Source organism: Triturus cristatus, chromosome 7, assembly GCF_964204655.1.
Source record: "Triturus cristatus chromosome 7, aTriCri1.1, whole genome shotgun sequence".
NCBI classification, from domain to species: domain Eukaryota; kingdom Metazoa; phylum Chordata; class Amphibia; order Caudata; family Salamandridae; genus Triturus; species Triturus cristatus.
The window spans coordinates 1,249,525,297-1,249,531,296 of record NC_140590.1 but is presented as its reverse complement, the minus strand read 5'-3'; the positions used below and the strand labels follow the sequence as shown (position 1 = coordinate 1,249,531,296).

Sequence of the window (6,000 nt, the reverse complement as noted above, 5' to 3'; positions counted from 1 at the left end):
TTTCACTACAATCTAGCATAACTTTCATATGCACACAACCCTACTAATACTCACTTCTCCTCTGCTATTGGGTTCGCGGTAATGTCACTGGAACTCCGCTTGCCCTCCAATTCTCGATCGTAGGACCTAGACTAGGAACGATGGGATAAGGCTCTAAAGCTATTCTAAATTTGATTCTAAGTTCTCTCTTACTTCAAGTGCAGAACCATCCTCTGAATCTACCATCAGGGAAAACTGGAACTCGTACTCCTCAATAATCTGCTCTATGGTTCTTGTTATGCAGCATGAGCGGTAATGAGAAAACTCCTTCCACAATATCTAAATTTCAAAGTAATCATACTACTAAGTAAGAACTCAGGTTGCCAGCTACATTCAGGTTAGTTGTGTATTCTAAATTCTGAAACAGATTAATGTACACGAGTCTCAGCATGATGGTGTAAAAATACAAAGTAAAAAGGATGAAGCCAAATCTCTAGAACCGATTCACCCTATATAACAAAAAGAAAACAACTAACTATATCACCGCAACATATGTTATCAGGAGACAAAACATTTTGTTGGATTGCATTAAAATCTCATGCATAAGCCCCTAAAATTCTCTAATTGTCCTTACACTTCTTTAAAGTGGAAATCTTAACCTAAAGTAAGCTTCAGCAAAGATGGGAAAAGGCGTCAGATGTTAGAGCCCTCCTAAGAATTACTGCAACCAGGGTCCTGTAGCATGAAGCCACAAAGCCAAAGATGAGGTCTGTACCTCAATGCGTCCTAAAGCAGAAGTGTCAGCTATCCCTAACTCCGTTACAACATAAGAAATTGCTGAATTGAGGCCCCTCCCACAGCGTTACTAGGGATTTTCCATTATTCTAGCATTGTTCTGCTTCCATTCTCCACCCAAATGTTCATACGTTGAGATACTTCGTACATTCTTTGTGCCATCTCCTCTCCCACGAGAACTTGTCCTCCATCCATTATCGCATTTCTTCTTCTCAGGCCTCTCTCTCTCCTAGGAACAATAACTCTTTCTCTCAACTAATGAAGCCTTGTCCATCTGCAGTGGGAACACAAAAAACATGCAACATTCCAAAATGCAAACAAAATACGAATTCAAACATTAGCTGAAAAATTAATTGAGAATATATTTCAGGCCTACCGTTAGGCTAAATTAACAAAGAGCAGGTTACATTATGTGTATCCTTCAAAAAGCGGGTGAGTTATCCTTTCAAAGTATAATGCAATAGTTATAAATGGCAACACCGTAAACCGTGTCATGAGAAAAATATTAAACAAAATTAGCATACCACCTTTAATTGTTATTCTCACCAAGTATTAATGCACACTTTTGTAAGTTACATCTCTAAAGTACACGAGATTCATGTTAATCATGAGAATTACTTAAAAATCTTGTATTCCGTTTCTTCTATTTATACATTATTCACACAGAATATATGTAAGTGCAGAATAACCGTGATATAACGCACTCCTACTGTAAATTCAAAAAGGGATCTCAAACTACTCTCCTGCAGTATTCTCTCTGGGCTATTGACTAAGCTTCTTGCTTGTTTCTGTCAGGTGTTGCCTGTCTGTGGAAGGATTGGGATGTGGGGAAAGATTGTTGTTTGAGTAAAAAAAGGGAAGAAATACTGCTCATTAAAGAATGAATAGGTGAAAAAACGTCTTCCCAGCTATGTTATTAAAGGTTATCTGTCACGTAGGTAAGGACGGAGATGAGGTGGTAATGAATGGGAGTACTGGTCTCCATTGGTTCATGCAGAATGTGTAAATCTGGAAACAGGTTATGGGGGTTACCCCTGCCACCAAGGGTGCAATCCACCTGGTCCAAGGCTGACTCCCAGCTGACAGATGTAACACACTGCTGTGCACGTGTACATGCTCCCTCTATTTTAACTGCAGGGCTGAGCAGATGCAGTGAGGTCAAAAATCAGGATCGGAAATCCCAAAAATGTGTAGGGTTTGTAAATGAATTGGGCTGGGGCTTAAAGTGTGACATATCAAGAGTATGAAATACACATTCCACAATATTCTTGGAAGAAAGTCAATGCACTGAATTCACTCAATTGGAAAATTGCAGAAACCCCAACCCCTTCTTTTTATGCCTGAACTTTACAGTTGTCAGTTTTCCCCGGCTAATGATAGATGGCACAGATTCCCAAAACATATGATTTTCATCATATCCCATGCACCTGATACTGCTATCTAATCAATTAGATCAAGACAAAAGTGCCCCACGACTCTTGACTGGCTGGTAGTCGGTGCAATAAGACCCAGTGAGGTGCGGCCCACACTCGATCCTATATCTAAACTGAAAATGTCCATTCTCTAGATAGCATGTCCGTGGCCGCACACCGGGGGCAGCATCAGCCGCCACCCGGCAGCTTCCCAAGTTGTCATCGTAGGTGATATCCTTATCCCAGGCTTCAAGTACCAGCTGCTTGCTTGGAGAAAGCGTTACCGTCCCCATCGAGAAGGCTGTATTCCAACGAGGGTTTGCGTTATCTTTCACCCAGTTTGTGCGATACTCTTGTCCATCATAGAAGACCTTCACGTATGGATCAGGTGGGTTCCCTGCAGGGTCCCCCTTTAGACCATTGGCTCCCACCACCACCACAGTCATGGTTGCCAGGCCCCTCCTCTTGGCACAGCAGCCAGTGGAAAGGAGGCTGCTGGATGGGCAGACACAGTTGCATTTCACCTGTGGATCGGGGGAGGCCCCGCTGGGGCAGGCAGCGCAGGCTTTCGTGAGAGACTTCTCAATAATGTAGTCGGTGATGGCCTTCTTCAGAAGTGGCTTCCTGGAGTCCCCGTAGGGCACTAGTTCATGTAGTGCTGCTAAGGAGTACGTTGTGACATCTGGGGTTCCCTTGAGGGACATTATCCAGTCCTCATATGGGCTGACCTGGTTGTCTCTGGGGAACAAGATATCAACACGTGCATCCAAACTTCCTCCAACAATTTCAGATCTCCTGTCGATGTATTTTTCAGAGAACTTCAGATTGGACAGCTTCTGTTCTCGAAGAGTCTTGCATTTGTTGATTGCTGACTCAGCTGATACATCCTTGATTGACAGCGCGGCCTCCACCCCCAGGCAGTCCTTCACCTCCTCAATGCTGAGTTTATCCTGGGTCACCTCGCAGGTTCTCAGGGCTGTGACCTCACTGACGCTCCCCCCAAGCCGCACTTGCTTGATGTAATGGGTGCCATAGATGTCAATAAGGTTTCGGAATCGAGGTTGGGTCGCGGAGTTATACACGGTCGGGAGACGTTTCAATTGTTCAGAGAATGTTGGCGATAGCTTTGGAAAGTCATGTATTCGATACCTGTAAAAGAAAAGAATAATGCTGTCATTATCTGACACTTTGAAACAAGCACGCATATCAGAGAGAACTTTAACTGCACAGAGCATCGAGATAACAAAATCACACGAATGATTGAAATATGCCAACGGCCGCTTGCGCTTACAGATGTTTTTAGAAAGAGTGTTTTCCTCATAGACATGAGAGCAAACCTTGAAGTTACTCACACACCACACGACGGCACTCGGAGCAACTGTGATGTCATTTCACAGAAACCAGTTAAGCCTGGAAATAAAAAGCCAGTTGAACAACACAACACCGGACCGAGGTCAGCACAAAAACATCCACACAGAAAATGTTTAAGAAAAAATATTACAACAATATCTATAATTAAATTAAATATCACTGCAACTGGAATTCATATCTCATGTATTGTAAATAAGCACGAGGGGTCCACAAGAAGACACAAAACAGAAACCAATCATATCAACACCGCTGCAAACATATACAGAGAAGGCCAAAGTGATGAGAAAAATGCATCTCTAAAAATACTCATGTACACTGGAAAGTCTGATTGTTGGGGGGAGGGGGCTCACTAGCAACACCTTTTCCACAATCCTCTAGAGATGCATGTCAATAACGCAACAGCCAGCCAAAGGCACAGCACATTTATCACAATGTTGGTGTCAGTGTGTGTTGGATTGAGGAGGAAAGAGGGGATATTTAGACAGATGATCCCTTCCCTTGACTTGTCTGAGGAAGAGGCACTAAGACGATGCTGCTTTTCTCCAGATGTGATCCAGGGCATGGTTGGAGAATGAGAAGAGGAATACATTAAACAGCAGCAAGCGCCATGCAATTCCTACCCGTGCCAAGATACTGGATGCACTACGATTCCTGGCATTTGGTCGTTACAGAGGACCAGTGAATTTACTGCTGGCTTCATAGAGGGAGGTTAATGCTGGTGCTTGCACATGTTATTGGCATGTATCACCAGTTGAGTGCAGCAGCACGTCACTAATGCCACTGCAGGATAGACAAAGGGTGTCAATGGTGTTCTATGCAATTGCCCATGTCCCCTGTGTGCTGGCAGCCATTGATTCCACTCATAAGTCCCCTCAGCCCCCTAAGCAAACTGTACCCCATCATCTCACTCAACACCAGTGGCATTTCACAAATGTGCAAACTGAGATGCTGGGGCAACTTCACACGTGTGAACGCGGCCTTTCCCAGTGAAACACATGACAGCTTAATCAACAATCATCTGGTGACTGCATGTTAATAGATTGCTCTGAATTATCAAGATGTGTCTGGTTGGTGAGTACTGCAAACACATATAGGACCTGCATGTTTGCTCGAGTGTATGACAACTTCCCGTTTCACAACCCTACAGACTTTCCTACATAACCCTTGATGTAATTCATGAATGTATGCATGAGTAAAAAAAATTAAAATGTGAATGAAGAGGAACAGTGATCCATTCATCCGTACCCTGTTTCCTGCTGATGCTCAGTGTGGCCCTTCTCCATTTAGATGTCTTGCCACTGTCCCTCAATAGAGGTAATTAGAGCACACCCGAGGCATGATGGTGAGCACATTTAGCATCTCCAAGAGACACTTCAGATGCCTTGATTACATGTGGTAGGTACCACTGCACTCCCCTGTAGTAGTGTCCCATGGCATCCTTGCCTGTTGCACGTTGCATTTTATTGCTTTGCATGTTGCCTTCAATCAATCATGGCATTTGACCCACGAGGGTCTCAAGGCGCTGGGGGGGAGGGGGGGAAGCTGCTACTGTTCGAAGAGCCAGGTCTTGAGAAGACTTCTGAAGGTCAGAAGGTCTTTGGTCTGCCGCAGGCGGATGGGGAGGGTGTTCCATGTCTTGGCGGCGAGGTTGGAGAATGATCTGCTGCCGGCGGTCACTCTTCGGGACGGTGGCGAGGGCGCAGTCTGCGGAGCGGAGCTGGCGGGTGGGGGTGTAGAGGCTGGGTCGGCTGTTGAGGTACGTTGGTGCGGTGCTGTGGAGTGCTATGTGTGCGTGGGTGAGGAGTTTGAAGGTTATCCTCTTGTTGACAGGGAGCCAGTGTAGGTCTCTCAGGTGGGGTGTGATGTGGCTGCGGCAAGGGATTTCGGAGATCAGGTATGCGGAGGCGTTCTGGATTCTTTGAAGCCGTTTAAGGAGTTTGGCCGGGGCTCCTGCATAGAGTGCGTTTCCGTAGTCCAGTCTACTGCTAACGAGGGCCTGGGTGACCGTCCTTCTTGTTTCGGTGGGGAGCCACTTGAAGATCCTGCGAAGCATGTGGAGGGTGTTGAAGCAGGAGGAGGAGACGGCATTGACCTGCATCGTGATGGAGAGGGTAGAGTCGAGGATGACCCCTAGGTTGCGTGCGTGGTCGGTGGGTGTTGGGGGTGTTCGTAGTGCAGTCGGCCACCAGGAGTTGTCTCAGGCCGAGGGGGTGGACCCGAGGATGAGGACCTCCATCTTGTCCGAGTTCAGCTTCAGTCAGCTGTTCCTCATCCATTCGGCGACAGCCTTCATTCCTTCGTGGAGGTTGGTTTTGGCAGTGTGGGGGTCCTTGGTGAGGGATAGGATCAGCTGGGTGTTGTTGGCGTAGGAGATGATGTTGAGGTCGTGCCGTCGTGCGATGTGGGCGAGTGGTGCCATGTAGATGTTGTACAACATTGGGCT

At 46.1% G+C, this 6,000-nt stretch overlaps 1 pseudogene across 1 annotated transcript in view; it reads right to left on the bottom strand.

The window, feature by feature from the left end:
* Positions 1-1,116: 1,116 nt before the first annotated feature.
* LOC146811728 (perforin-1-like) overlaps positions 1,117-6,000 on the bottom strand; it is a 62,523-nt pseudogene continuing 57,639 nt past the window's right edge. Inside the window, exon 3 of the transcript XR_014966773.1 lies at positions 1,117-3,335. The product of XR_014966773.1 is annotated as a perforin-1-like (transcript). The remainder of the gene's footprint in view (positions 3,336-6,000) is intronic.